The 16,436-nt window shown below is 38.4% G+C and overlaps 1 long non-coding RNA gene across 2 annotated transcripts in view; it reads left to right on the forward strand.

Moving 5' to 3' along the window:
• LOC128779559 (uncharacterized) overlaps positions 1–16,436 on the forward strand; it is a 29,429-nt gene that overhangs the window by 5,429 nt on the left and 7,564 nt on the right. The window contains exons 2-3 of one of the 2 annotated variants that reach the window (XR_008425594.1): positions 6,426–6,542; positions 13,637–13,839. This is a non-coding gene — a long non-coding RNA (uncharacterized lncRNA). Of the gene's footprint in view, positions 1–6,425; positions 6,543–13,636; positions 13,840–16,436 lie in introns of those variants that run through there. The other variant, XR_008425595.1, reaches the window with a different exon arrangement.

Consider the following 16,436-nt stretch of genomic DNA (forward strand, 5'->3'; position numbering starts at 1 on the left):
TCTGAGAAGCCCTGTCACACCCAACTCTGAGCAGAAGGTAGGCAGAGGTTACCCCAGAGGCTAGCTTTCTTGTAGGCCCAGAGCCTTAAACCTTGGGCCGGATGTGAAGGGCTGCCAGTTTGGCCTGCCTTCCGTATGTATTGTCAGAATAAGGGAGGTTCATGTGATCTTTAACTGGTTTAAGTGTATCTGTGCATATGCCACATGCATTTTCAAATTACATAATTGGACACTTTATAAGTCACATTTCTTTAAACATGTCACTCTCAGCTTCGGGCTAAGTTGGGGAGGATTTGTTTAAGTTCCTTTTGAGCTTTCAAGAGAAATAACTAGAGTAGGATTTGCTATGAACCAAATTAATACACTAGTTTCCATTTTCGGTTTTTTGGCAGCTTTGTTTCTGCCAGGGAATACTAGCTCCTGCAATGTTAGTCACTGTGCCTTCTTGTCTATATAATTACATTACACGCATTTCAATATTTGTAAATGCGAGCATTAGAGTGAGCAACCACAGCAAGCTTCAGTGAGGCAGGGGGACGAAGGCTGGGTCTATAGGTGAGGTCTGTCAGTCAAGTCTACTGACAGCGTCAGAGTCTCCAGCTGGGAGACGCATTGTGTTAAACAGCTTATCCGGTGTTTACTGTAGTTGGGCAAATGGAGGGTACTTGTCTTTCTAACAATATCAGGGGGACTTGGGGCAATGATGATGCTTGTTATTCAGCTTATTCAGATTACATTTTTCAGGATGGCCTTGATTTTTAAATTATATTATCCATACAGTATTTAAGGTTTCCTCAGAACAAAGCTAAAAGGAAAAACAAAAGTGCTTATTGGAAGTGCTTATTATGTATTACATAGCACTTGTTCGCCCTACTTCACAGGATTGGTGTGAAGAACAAATAAATTTGAAAATTGTAAGAGACATTGCAAACAAAAGAATTATTCACATCTATTGATAGTGATACATGTTTGAATTACATTTCAACATTGAAAAGCTTAGGTGACTACTTCAACCCATTCCTATACAAATATGACACTGTTTTTTTTTCTTTAATAGCTTTATTGAAGTAAAATTTACATAGCATAAAATCCACTCATTGTAAGTATGCATCTTACTGATTTTCAGTAAATGCGTACAGTTTTACAGACGTCACTAGAATCCAGTTTTAGAAGATTTTCATAACCTCCCCCCAAAAGTTCCCTCATGCCCATTTGCAGATAGTTAATCCCTTTTCTTAGTCCCGGCCCTGAGAAGTCGTGGGTGTGCTTGCTGTCTCTATAAATTTGCCTTTTTGGACATTTCCTATAAATGGAGTCATGCAAATGTAGTCTTTTGCAACTGGCTTCTTTCATTTATCATATGCTTTTGAGATACATCCATGTTGTAACATGTATCAGTACTTGGACCCTTTTAATTGCTGCATGGTATTCCATTGTATGGGCATACCACATTTTGCTCACCCATTCATCAGATGACAGGCATTTGCACTGTTTTGAGTTTTGGGCTGTTGTGAATAACACTGCTATGAACATTCATACGTGTCTCTTTTTTGGACATATGTTTTCATTTCTCTTGAGTAGGTTCCTAGGAGTGAATTGTTGGGTTTACGATACATTAAATAAATTTAACTTTTTAGGAAAATGCTAATTTGTTATCCAACATGGCTATATCATTTTATATTTCCATCAACAAGGTATGGGGGTTCTATTTTCTGATGAGTTTCTGATGTACAAATAATGATTTCATATTTGTGTATATATTGCAAAATAGTCACCGCAGTAAATCTAGTGAATAACCATCACCAGTTAGCAAGGTTTTTTTCCTGTGATGAAAACTTCTGAGATTCACTCCCTTAGCAACTTTCAAATATGCGCCAAAGTATTATTAACAATACATTAAGCTTATTTATTTCATTTGACTTATTTATTTTATAACTGGAAGTTTGTTTTTTTCACTCCCTTTACTCATTTTACCTCCTCCCACCTCTGTCCCCTGCCTCCATCAACCACTACTCTGTTCTCTATATCCATGAGCTCCTTTTCTCTTCCTTTTTTAGATTGTACATAAAAGTGAGATCATACGGTATTTGTCTTTATCTCTCTGACTTATTTTATTTAACATAATGCCCGTAAAGGCCATCCATGTTGTCACAAATGGCAAGATTTCCTTCTTTTTATAGCCGAATAATATTCCAGTGAGTGTGTATATTCTTTATCCGTTTATCCATTGAGGGACACTTTCTCCAAACTTGATTTTTTGGGGGGTTAAGGTTAGGGTTAGGTCCATGAGTTTTTTTCTTGTTTTTTCTTAACCCCTCTACCTCCCTACCCCATCCTCACCCCCTCTTCCTGACAGGTATCTGCTCTCTATCTATGAGCCTGTCTCTGTTTTGCTTGTTAGTGCATTTAGTTCATTCGATTCCACATATGAGTGAAATCATATGGTACTCATTTTTTTTTGACTAGCTTATTTCACTTAACATAATGCTCTCCACGTCCATCCATGCTGTTGCAAAGGGTAAAATTTCCTTCTTTTTTACAGCTGATGGACACTTGGGCTGCTTCCAAATCTTGACTATGAAAAACAACACTGCAGTGAACACAGGGGTGTGTGTATTCTTTCAAATTAGTGTTCTGGGTTTCTCCATATATATTTCCAGAAGTGGAATCACTGGGTCAAAGTAAATGTCCAAAAAAAAAAGTTGCATTTTTATACACCAATAATGAACTATCAGAAATGGAAACTAAGAAAACAATCTCATTCACAATTGCTTCAAAAAGAATAAAATACCTAGGAATAAATTAAACCAAGGATGTGAAAGACCTGTACTCAAAAAATTATGAGACACTGAAGAAAGAAACTGAAGAAACCCTGGCCAGTGTGGCTCAGTTGGCTGGACCATCATCCCATAAACCAAAGGGTCACAGGTTTGATTCCCCGTCTGGACACATGCCTGGCTTGCAGGTTCAATCCCCATAGGGGTGTGTGCAGGAGAGGGGGTGCAGCCGATAGATGTTTCTCGCACTGATGTTTCTCTCCCTCTCTTCCTCCCTTCCCCTCTCTCTAGAATCAATGAGCATGTCCTAGGGTGAAGATAAAAAAAGAGAAATTGAAGATGATAAAAATAAGTGGAAACATACCGTGTTCATGGATAAGAAAAATTAAGATCATTAAAATGTCCATACTACTCAAAGCAACCTATAGATTCAACACAATTTCTATCAAGATATCAATGGTATATTTCACAGAACTAGAACAAATATTCCAAAAATTTATATGGAACCACAAAAGACCCCAATACCCACAGCAATCTTGGGCAACAAGAAGAAAGTTAGAGCAATCATTCCTACCTGATATCAGACTACATCACAAGCCCATAGTAATCAAAACAGTATGGTACTGGCATAAAAAAAAAAAAACAGACATATAGATTAGTAGAACAGAATAGAGATCCCACAAATAAATCCATGGCTTTATAGTCAATATTTGACAAAGTGTGGGAATCTCGGTCCTGCACAGCTCTCTCATCGGCCTCTGCGGATGAAAATAAGTCATCCTGGACACAATTTTATTGTTCCAGTGGGGAAGGGGGTGGCGATTCCCTCTAGTGGAGAATGCCCTGAGCCCTTCTCCGAAACGGCTTTTATTGGGGTATGCATGCAAAGCTCATCAATGAGTGTCCAAAGGCTATAGTTATAGAAAACATATTATCTATAGATAACAATTGAGGAAACAGAGATTTACCTTAAGTCAGGGTCTGTTAAGGTGGGGTTCATGAGATTAGGAGTTCACTCCCTTATGCTTTGAATTTAAACATCTGGTTTATATCAACAGGGCTATACAAAGCAAAGCAAGCTTCAAAGGATACAATGTATTCTTCAGGCCTGATTTTACACGGGAACCCTTGGTGTTAGTATCAGGTCGCACCTGCCACCTGATTCCCTGCATTCTGGTCAAGACTTACAGGCAAGGCCGTGCTCACACTGGGCTACAGTTTCTGGTACCACACAAAGTGGTCCCCCCCAAAAAGGAAGCAAAAGTATACAATGGGCTAAAGATAGTCTATCCCATAAATGGTTGGGAAAATTGGACAGATACATGCAAAAAAATGAAACTAGACCACCTTCTTACATCATACACAAGAATAAACTCAAAATGAATTAAAGTCTTAAATGTTAATTCAAAAACACAAAAATCCCAGAAGAAAATATAGGCAGTAAAATTTCAGACATTTTTCGTAGCAATATTTTTTCTGATATAGCTCTTTGAGCAAGGGAAACAAAAGAAAAAAATAAACAAATGGGACCATATCAAAAAATAAAGTCTTTGCACAGCAAAGGAAACCATCAACAAAATGAAAAGACAACTCACTGATTGGGAGAACATATTTGTCAATACATCTGATAAGGGGTTAATATTCAAAATTCATAAAGAACTTACAAAGCTCAACACCAAAAATAAAATAACCAAACTTGATTACACTCCCTCAAGAAGACAAGCCCTTTTTACCTTATTTATTTTTTTACAAATCAGCCCTAGCAAAGTACTATGAAAATAATGCATCTTCAATAATTTTGTTGAATACATGATAAAAAGCTCATTGTTTTTAATATAAATATTGTCAGCACACCTGATATCATAATTTGGTAGGTTGAATTAAATGCTATTTTGTTAAATGTGTTAGAATTTGTTTAGTGTAATTGCCTGTTATAACATTACAATTGAAGGTATAGTTAGTCTGTGGTTCAGTTTGAATTGAAGCTAAAAATTTTGTTTCTTTATTACTTATTTTGTATATCAGAGGTTTCAATTTTAAAACCATTTCAAAAGGGAGTGCTTCAGAGTATAAACTTAGACAAATACATGTAATTATCAGAGAAAAGTGTTTGAAGAAAAAAATAATATTTTATGGTAATTAATATGTTTAAATAAACAAATTTTTAAGCATTATTTTTTTCTGCAAATGTCCCTGAGTGCCTTAACAAAAACAGCAAAACCACAATTAATCGCAAATGGATAATGCTCTCAAGTGGACCCAGGAGTAAGGAGAAAGCAAACCAATACTTCACCCAACACCAGTACTCTGGACTCAACAGATTTCAAATGATAAATATAAATTTATACTTGTGTATAAGCCTGAATATAAAACAAAAACAACTTTTCCTATAACTAGTAAATAACAGGAAGAAAAAAAAACTTTTGAGCCTTGCCTGGAAGGATGCCAAAGATACACACTTGAGAATATTTTAAGGTAATTAGCATTTTTGTCTCTGTGTCAGTAAAAATAGGCTTTTGCCTGCTACTAATTTTCTTTGGGTTAGTGAGACCATTGTATGAATGAAGGGCTGTTAAAGGCCATTTATATTGTGCAAACAGAGGCACAAATTAGAGAGGGCATGTTAATAAGGAGAGTGGGCTTATGAGTGCTCAATTATGAGCCCAGAACCTGTTTCTATTTTAAGGGGATAGAAAACACATCAATCTTGCTTTTAGAATATTTTCAATTAAAATGAACAGCACATGGCATGCTAAGAACCAGCAGAGGCTGCGGCCATGTGGATTTGGAATAATCCTTACATACCATCTTAGTATCAACACTGATATACGTATAATGGGCTGAAATATAATTTGAGATCCCAGAAGACCAAAGTCCCTGAGCCGCATAAGAAATTCTAAAGGAAGAGAAATATAAAACTGGACCATCTGTTTCACTTTTCGACATGCAAGCTCTAGAGTAGACTATTTGCAGGAAGATGCTGTTTAAAACCTGCGTAGGGATGGGATATACTACATGGACTCACAACATATCATTAACTTCTCTCCTAAGCATAATCAACAGCGTCCAAGCCTAGTTCAGCACGTTAGGAACAAAGCACAGCGTTAGCTGCACAGAGTGTTCACTTCTCCCGGCTCGGAAACAATAGCGTGCAGATTAGTCTCCAGCCCTAGGCAGCGCCTCCTGCCTAATTGGGGTGAGCGAGGGGAGGCATCCACTCTGCATAGACAAGTGTTTGGGGAATCGAATTATAGTTTGCAAACCGGACTCAGCATAGGAGCCTGGCTGCCCCTGCTTTAGCCAGTACTTCCAATGGCCCAATATCATGGGTTTTTGTTTGTTTGTTTTTTTATCTGTGCTTTGTTTTTTTTATATGGACTTATGAAAACATTTGGTGATACTCTTTCCAAAGCTACCTTTTCCCCCCTGTGGAACAGCTGTTTTAAAATTAGAGCTAACCAGGTTGCCAGTGTTCACATAATGTCCATAAAGTGGAAACACACTAAATGAAACGGTGAAGGGTGGCAAGAATGCATGTGTTCGTTCTCAAAACAGAGAAACCACTACCTCCAACGCTGTTCAGTAAGCCCAATGCCGAACTTCTCAAACCTTGATTGTATTGGGTTTTTGGCTTTTTTTTTTTTTCAGGTGGCGCTCGTCCTCTCTCTTGAAACCTCTGAAGCTATTAAGGCTGAAGTGCCATTTGAAGAAAAAAAGAAGGCAAAGAAATGAGCTATGGGAAAGCATGGTGAGCCATTTGTCAATGTATCCTTGCTTGAGTTCTTTGGGGAAGCAGGCTTCAGGGGGTTGGGATCATAGGCTTTATTTTGAATTTGTCTGTTATCAACTTAAAGCTTTCTTCAAGGGAGATGTATAGGGTTCATGTCCGTATACAATGTCTGTTGCTATGGAAAGGTGTGTACTCAACCCTATTACAGTGTTCTATTAGAAGCAGTGAAGCCAGGTTATCAGTTCATCGCTTTCTGAAAATCACATGTTTTATGGGATAAAACAAGATAAAAAACATAGACAGCATATGTTTCTGGCATTAGAGAACAATTTTAAAGGCCTTTTCAAAAACATCGTACGTATCAAGAAGCTATTAGACATTCTAAGATCCACAGTAGCCTCTTCCTACAGAAGTTATCCATAGTCATAATGTGATAGAAGGCAGTTACTTGCAGTATATTATCCAAGCTCCTCTGGTATTTCCATCTCTAAATTCTTTTCCATGTCCCATTTCTCATCTCCACCCGAATATTTGCTGTTGGCTCCGCGAGAGAACTCTGCCTTTAGCATAGTTTCTAGTGCCCCATTCTTGGTGAACACTTTCAGCACAATAGGGTTCTACCGTGAATGTTTGCTGTGGACGAGTCCTCTGAAATGGAAGGGTGGAGGCTGCCTCACATTAAACCCTTGGCTGTTCTAGAAAAACCCAACATTTGATCAAACACAATCTAAAATTTTTTCAGTTTTCACATTTTTCTTTGTATCAAAGTTTGTAAAGTATTGTGTGTCTCATTTGCACACAGGAATATAGTGTATGGGGCTAACTCCCCCACTTGTAGGAAGACATGTTGGTTCTGAGTACAGACTCCGCAGTCAGAAGGCCAAGGTGAAGGTCTAGCGATGCCACTGGTAGCCTGTGTGATCTTGGGCAGGCTTCTTAACCTGTCTGTGCGTGTTTGCACACCTGTTAACATTGGAATGAGGACAATGCCTGTGTCATAGGGTTGAACTGGGAATTAAATGAGACAGTTCTGGCAAAGCGCTTAGCGTAGTGCCTGGCACAGAATAGGTCTGCAGTGTTGGTTCATTACATTGCTGAATGTTTTCACCATCCTACGGTTTTTAATTTTACCTTTTTCCACAAATATGCAGCTATTTCACTTAACTCACAAAGAATCGTAAATGTTAGAATCTGGGGCCAATGTAGCTGGACACTTGAAAAATAGGTGGGGTTGGGTGACTTTCCTGTATCCCACAAATAAGCCCATTAAAAAATGAGTTTCCCCATACCTCAAAGTGAGGACAACCTTGACTTTCCCTGTGTAATAACTAGGATTCTCTCTTTGTCCATCGTCCTGCGGAAAGCTCCTTTTTGGCTCTAGATAATATAAATGTGAAAAGAGTTTGTCTGGATATATGCATGTGTTACCTATGTCAAAATTTCTGCTTGCTTTATTAACAATCCTTACACGATATTAAATGTAGAAAGAGATTTAAAATAACTTTGATAATTTACCCCAGCATAGTCCAAGTATGATAGATGTAGATATACAGAAAAAGATGAAGAGCTCGTTTTGCACATCTCCAAACTGACGCCCGAAGTTTCAGCCCAGACCTGGAGTTCGTGGGCAGTACTTGGCCCAGCGAGGGGAGCCACTTTTCGTAGGCCTATTTCCTTTGACTGCTGTTGACTCAATTGGTTACAACTGAACGGAATTTTTTGTTCTTCAAAGGTTTGTTTTTCACATTTCATTTATATCCTATCTCTAATGAGGTCAAATTCCCCTGTAAATATTATCTAATTTATTCTTGTAACATCTCTAAGAGATAGGGGGCATTTGTCTTTATTATTAGCATCTGGTGTTAGGAGAAGCACATTTACTTCATTGGGAATCACCAGGAATAAATCTCATGTAGACACTAATGGAAAATATAATAGGAGATAAATATAGGTATATCTGTAAATGAAGATATTTTCCCACCTTTGAAATCTGTTGACTAAAAAGATAAAAAGTGGAACAACTTATGGTGATTGAATAGTAATAAAAAACAGCATTTAATCTAAATCTCTCCTTCTCATGATTACAACATGCTAAATATTACTCAATACTAGAGAGTCTGCTGATGAGCTATGTAAATGTTTTCCAATAAAATTAAATAGATTAGAATTGGAAAGAGAATGTTAATGTTTCTGAGGCTTTTAAAGAGTCTTCTCTAAAAACTTGGCTGAAAAATACAATTTAAGACCACACCCCAGCGTCATTGGTGTGGGCAGCATGAACGCCACCATTCCACGTGGCTTGAGCAGGCAAGGCAGCCGTGATCACGTTCTCGAAGTTCTTGTCGTCTGCGGTCCTGTATTGTGAATTCTCTTCCTGTATTTTGCCTGCTGCTTTGTTTTGGTTGTCAAGGTTTGTTACTGAGACAAGACTAAGATCGTCCTCCTCTGATGGTCGCAGACTGAGTTGGCATGACGCACCATGAGGCGAGTCTAATTGCTGTTAATATCGGAAGGATGAATAATCCTATTAAAAAGAAAAGCAGTTTTAAAAAAATAAATAGGTGGAGGCAAGTTTAGATTACATGATCGAAGGACCACTTGATGAGGGGAAACCCATTAACCTGAAAGAAAACAGTTCTTTGTTTCCAATTTAGCGTTTGTGAGCAAGGCAGCCTTCCTACTAAATCGAAATGGAGACAATTTTTCTGCTTCATTTATAGACTTAAATATTAGGTTTTCCTATATGTGATTCCTAATTGTTAATAGAGTATCAAAATGCCATGTGAGGCTCACGGAAAAACCTTCCCCTTGTTCCTGGGGTATTAGTGAGTCAGAAGGTAACTCTATTAGGTGGAGCGCACAACAGTCCAAGCCAGTGCTTCTCAAACTCGAGTGTGCAGGTGCATCACCTGGGATCTTGCCAAACTGCAGATTCTGATTCGGTAGCTTTGGGGTGGGGCCAACACGCTACCCTGGAGAAGCCCCTAGAAGATGCCCCTCCTGCCGATTAGGGCCACTCTTGGAGAAGGCAGGCTCCAGACAAATATTTTTAAAAGAAATCTGCACAAATACAGCGTGACCTGCTTTGCCATCATTTCAGAGAATTAAACAGCATTGGGATAACAATACCCAGACCACTTGCTTTGCAAATGGGACCGAAGAGAATGAGCCATTTTAGTTTCAGGGAAGGACTTTTTTAAGGACGACTTGAATTATGGGTAAAGTTGAAGCTGTAATGGAACAGTCTGGAAAGGCAGAAAGTCTCCTGGTTCCCTCCCTTTCTTGTAGTCATAGTTATTGAAGGCTCTTAGAAAACATGGAAATATTCCTTTTACACAATAGACTTCGTGACGTGAATTCATGATGCCTACATAAAAGAGAGCACTATGCTTCTCTTCCTTCATCCTCCCACCAACCGCGTTGTTAAGAGAACGTGGAACTCTGCGAGGACCTCACAGCAAGCACATTTCACTTATTCATTCTGTGCCCAGGACGTGCTGCTTATTGGTGGTTACTTACTGGTAAGAACATCTGACACCTCCGAGCATGTAGTCTGGTTCCTTGGGCTCTTGAATGCATTAATTCTCAGATAGCTGAATAAGAGGGAGAACACTGAATCCCTTTTAATAATTAGGAGTGCATTTGAGTCAGGAGAGCTTTAAATGTTTAGGAAAAATGGGTTTCAGAAACTTGACAGCATGTTAAGTATTCTGAATTTTGGGTGATCACAAACTATCACTTATTACTTATTTGGTGAGTGTGTAGGGATAACATAAACCTGAAAAACGGTATGGTAGGAAAATGAATTGCAGTTGGATGGACAGTTATGTGCATGTATTAGTCTGTTCAGGCTGCTATAACAAAAATATCATAGACTGGTTGGCTTAAACAACAGGCATTTACTTCTTGGTTCTGGAGGCTGGGAAGTCCAGGATCAAGGTACTGGCTGATTTGGTTCCTGGTGAGAGCTCTCCCCATGGTTTGCAGAGAACCTCCTTCCTCCTTTTTCTCTTCTCACCAGGCTGCTCATCCCATCATGGGGGCCCTACCCTCATCAGCTCATCTAACCCCGATTAACCCCAAAAATGCTATTTTCAAATTCCATTACATTGGGATAGGACATCAATATAAGAATTTGGGGGGGTGGGCAGAGTTCAGTCCATAGCAGCACATTAAAGGCCAAGGAGGATATTAATGACTTTGGAATGATAATGCAGGCACAAAGATGAAGACTTTTTCTTGCTTTTCAACTTATAATTATGTCTATTTTTTATATTTGTTGTCTCTGAAACCATAAGTCTATATGTGTATTACATCAGTACCAAGTCTGGAAATAAGGTCCCTGATGATAGTTTCATCACATTTTTGAAAGTTATTTATTCTAAAATTAAATTATTCTCATACCCACAACATAACCCTTAAAAATAATTGTGATGGATTTACTGACTACTAACTCACATAATCCTACTCTAACAAAGACAAATGTACTTCTAGTGTGTTAGAAAAAAATCAACGCCTTCCGGTACGCACAATTAGAAAGTCAACATGGTGGACAAATACAATATGGGAAGATTCCCTTTCTATTACAAGTGTCAGGAATGATGAACAGCATGAAATAACAAACTTCCCAAATGTCAGAAGCAAAGCAAGACACCAAAGCCAAAGCGATAGTGCAAGCTGATGTTGCAAGGACCTACAGGTTTCATCCTGGATAAAGGCCCCCGGGGACGAGGATGGGCCCAGGAGAAGGCAGAGCCAGGGACAGGAGATGGGTCCTTAGACTCACTAGGCAGAGAAGCTGAAGTCAGTTCCCTGCGGAAAGCCTAGACCCTCACAAGAAAAGGTAAGACAACTTCCCTCACTGGCCTGTGGGAGGAGCGAGGATGTTTGCTGTTATTGAGCCCTAGAATGGGCACAGGCCTGGGAAGGGACATCCTGTCAGAGAAACTGACACCAGCCTGAGGTGTCTGATTTATACAATTAGCTTAGAAAGACCGTAAGTCTGTTTTCTTAAAATCAACTCTCTAAGCCAGAGATTTTCAACCACTGTGTGGCAAGAATTTTTAAACATGTAATTTCTGACTATTTAGTCAAGGACACTGACTTCTTTTCCCTTAAATTATCAAATAAAAAATAACAACAGCCAACACAACAATAGCTGTCCAGTGTGAATGAATCAAAATTATACCTATTTTTTTGGTGTACCGCAGAATTTTAGTAATTAGTTTATGTGTGCCATGGGGTGAAAGGGTTGGAAATTGCTGCTCTAAACCAATGTTAACATAAAAATAGGTCCAGAGCCTCAAAACACCTAGGAATCTGATAGAAGCAACTGCAAAAGCACTTCTGTGAGATCCCCTTCACACCTAAGTGTCAGAAGCTGTGATAGTCTACTAGGGCCACCCTAACAGAATACCACAGCCTGGGTGGTGGAAGTGACAGAGTTTATCGCCTCACAGTTCCGGAGGCTGGAAGCCCAAGATCAAGATGTTGACAGATTTGTTTTCTCCGGAGGCCCCTCTCCCTGGTTTGCAGATGACCCCCCTCTCGCTGCCTCTTCACACGGCCTTTTCTCTGTGTGCATGCCCCTTTGGAAATTCTTTAAGGACTCTAGTCATACTGGGTTAGGGCTCCACCTTGATGTCCTTGTTCAATGTCGATTACTTTTTTAAAAGCCCTATGTACAAATAAATCCTGATGGGGGTTAGAGCTTCGATGTAAGCATTTTGTGGGCAAAGAGACACGGTTCAGTTCATCACAAAAGCTTCTCTCTGAAAAACAACTGAACCCACTGAAGATGAATTCACAGCAACAACGACAAAACGTTATAATCTATACAAGTAATGCTGCCGTAATGGAGAGTCATCAGAAGCAAAAATTAAGAGAATTAACACCAAAAGAACTATAACAAACAAAATCAAAGACACTCTATAATAAAAAAATGAGTGAAGAGATTTTAAAGAAGAAATGAAAACATAAGGAAACAATAAGACACCATGGATGATCCCAGGGGTGTCCACCCCGTGGCGCGTGGGTCACATGCGGTCCTGGGTGGCTACGGATGTGGCCCAACACAAAATTGTAAATTTACTTAAAACCTTTTTTTGCTCATCAGTTTTTGTTAGTGTTTGTATATTTAATGTGTGCCCCAAGACAACTCTTCTTCTTCCAGTGTGGCCCAGAGATGCCAAAAGGTTGGACACACCATGGCGTGGAAATAAAGAAAAGGAAAACTTGAAAGGAAGCACATGAAAGGTCTAGAAATGAAAATTATGGCCATTAAGGTCTCACTGGATAGATTAAATAGAGTTTTAGACACATCCAAAGAGAAAATCAGCAAACAGGAAGATATGTATGAGGACATCACCTAGAATGAAGTGCAGTGGGACGGAGATGGAAGAAATGAAAGAGTGGTTTGGAGAGGTGGAAGATAGACCAAGAAGGCCCAACATACATCTGATGTGTCTCAGGGAGACACAGAGCAAGAGTAGAAAATGGGAGACGAGCAACATTCAAGGAGAAAATAAGAATTTTCTATAATGGGTTACAACAAGATCTGAACACTGAAGCAGCACACTGATCGTCAAACAAGTAAAACAAAAACAAGTGTACACCTAGTTTGAGAAAAATCAAACCATTCCAATGTTTTTCACAAAGGAAATCTCAATAAATAACACAAAAATTGGTGTCATGTAGAACATATTCTCTGATCACAATGCAGTAAAATTAGAAAATAATAACATAATAGCTGTCAGGAAAATGAAACAGTATCAATAAAACATTCTACATACGAAATATGAATTAAATCTTTAAAACATGAATTAAATCTTTTTAACTATTTCATTGCCTCAGTATATGCAGGAAAGGGAATCTTTAAGGTATTTGGTATATAGTCGTACCTTATTTATAATTCTGGTTTCATAAAGAAATAACTTTCCTTTGCCTCATGGCTCTTCCTGAGACTGTTTTGTCAGCTGCTGTCTGACCTTGATACTAAAAGACTACATTTTGTTGGTACTTTAGAAAGCGCTTTCATACATATCCTATCGTTATCTAATTTTTCCCTCTTGGTGATGTCAATCAAAGATGCTTTGCAACATCCTTAACTAGTGTGCAAATCACTTACCAGTGTGCAAACCAACAAATACTGCTGGAGTCAGAAAAATTCTTGCCAAGTGATTTAACTTTCTTCTACAGCATGTAAGCTGGATGCAGCTATGCCCATGAGTATGGCCTTACAGAGAACATTACTGACATTAAAGGTTGAGGAGCTTTAGACAGTATTCTCCCACTAATATTAACTATTAGATACATGTTATAACAGATTTGTTGTTTAAGGGATTTAAGAAGAGTCCTCTAAAACATTTGATAGTGGAGCAGAGACAGCGTAGATAGACAAAGTTATTTTTCCTTTAAAATTTGATATGAAAATTAAATAGACTTTTAAGAATTTATAACACTTTTTTTGTAAAAAAAAAATTCATGATTGACTTAGAAGACATGATAATTTTAACTTTAGGCTCCTTTAAAGACCTAAATTCTATTGAGGATCATGTTCTTAAAATTTCATTAATGCATCACCCACGGAGGCTGGCTTTGGGAGGCTTTCAGCTCTGGCCGTTTCTGTAGTGAGTTCTGGCCGCTGCTGCAGACGGACAGGCCCCCGTGTTTGGAGAGGCGGGCTGCCTCGTCTCGAGAGCTGCTGTACAGGCCCGGGACATTCTTTGTTGGGGGGGACAGGGGGCTGTCTATATTACTGACGTGTCTGCTGTCCTTTTCATCTTTATTGTGCTGTTTCTACAATCTCGACATAGATAAACTCTTTCTGTTCACTGGTGTCCAGAAAATCTCATCAGACCCATATCCTTAAAGGTTTGCTAAGGGTTTGGGGTGATGTCATGAGGGCTTAAGTCCCACACTGTGTGACGTTCACCCCACAACCTCACTGAACATCTCTTACCCTTATACCTTGTATCATCGCTGGCCCAGGTCCCCCGACACCAGGGTTCCCCTAGGAGCATACACTCCACTGAAAGGATTGCAATGGAAATGCTTTTTTAAAAAAAATGTGGCAAAATAATTAAACACACAGATTCAAGCAAGTCTTGAAATCCTCCTGAATGGTCTGTGCCTTATATTCTTACCATAATTTATTTTATTCTAAAGATTTTATGAGACATGAAGATGGTCATCATTATTCTTTGACTTTTTATCATTCTTTCCTAATTTTTCCTTCTTTCTGAAACATAAATCTATATTTGAGGTAATGACCATGCATTAAAGTTACATCAAACAACTATCTTAAGATTAAATCAAATAGAAGAATGCACTTTTGGAAAATTGATTAAATCCACTTTCCCTAATGAGGGATTTAAATAGAAATGATTTTAAATCAAATTGACCCTGGATAAGGAATCTGCTGGTAAAACTAGGAATGTCCTTTTAAAATAAAATGTTTATTACATTTCCTTGGAAAAACATCTTTAGTATGTATGACAAGGTATTAATTTCCTTAATCCCCAAATGTTCTTACATATCAATAAAAAGGTAAATAAGTCAATTTAAAAACAATACACTGTTTGCTTGCAGGGGAAAAAATGATAAAATATACAAAGCTGAAGCTCAGTTACAATTGAAGAAATGCAAACTTCTAAAATTGAGACGTGAATTTCCCTCTTTCTCAGTGCCGGGAGGGGGGGGGGGAAGGTTTGCTGTGGGTGTGGGAACTCTGCAGTCTCGCATACAAACCATCAGTAGCAGTGGAAACTGAGACAACCCTTTTAGAGGGCAATTGGGCAGGATTTATTAAACTTTAACGTATAAATGTTACTTTTAAATTTAAATACATCCTTTGATCTTCCAATTCCATTTAGAAATTTATCCTATAGGTTATTTTTTTCCATGCATGAACAAGACTAATCATTGCCACTTCATTTTGCCAACAACCCGCCGAAGGCCCGTCCGTTGGTATCCGGTTCTCTCGTATGTTCAGCGCATCTGTGCTTGCATGCAGATGTTTACACGAAGGAAAGAGAGCTGTATGTGCTGCCAGACAGAAGTCCAAGATAATTAGTTGTGTGCAAAAAAAAAAACAAGTTAGAGAATATACATAACATAATCCTATTTGTCTAAAATAAATTAATATTTTATGTATATGCTTTGGAAAAAACTCTACGAGGAAGTGGGAGAGTTAGAAGTACTTTGGCTTTGTACATTCTTCTGTTGTGGACCATTTCTTTTATTTTCTTTCTTTCTCTCTTGATTTTGTTGTTGTGTTTTTTTAAATGTCTTTGTTTGTGTGTTGCCATGAAGAATTATTGTTCTTGTAAAAATGTGTATCTAATGGTGAAAGCAATTTTTACCTACATTACATACTTTGTTTGAATTGTTCCTAAATGTTTTGGGAACCACAACATGTAGGCTTCTTCCAGCAACAGGAACAAGGGAAGGCATAGCTTCTGTCCCTTTTTCTCTTTCCTCCCTCGAGTTGCTCCTGGTGCAGAGACTCCTTCGCTAGTTGACTAAACAGATAAAGGTGTCTCTGAAGTCAAAAGATGCTTAGGGATGTGTGCACCCCATGTCTGAGGGAAAATGGGGCTTGAAAAACAAAAATTAAATATGCTTTTATTAAAAACCTGTGCTTACTTTGTCATCTCCTCTCAGACTGTCTCACTTAGCAGCTATTAATTACGAGTAAGGGAAAGTGGAGAGGAACTAAAGGCACAAAATGAAGCAAATATACATCATATACATGTCAGTTATATGTTGAAAAAACATATTCATGCTACAGGAGAGTGGCTTGTAAAGCAACTGTGATATGCTTTGAAATACTTATTTCAGTGAGATTTTTGTTATTTGACTCAATGAACTGAAAGAAAAAAAACAGAAGAGAAATAGGTTACTCTAATAGCTATTTTATTTATTCCTCT

Source organism: Desmodus rotundus, chromosome 11, assembly GCF_022682495.2.
Source record: "Desmodus rotundus isolate HL8 chromosome 11, HLdesRot8A.1, whole genome shotgun sequence".
Classification (NCBI taxonomy): Eukaryota; Metazoa; Chordata; class Mammalia; order Chiroptera; family Phyllostomidae; genus Desmodus; species Desmodus rotundus.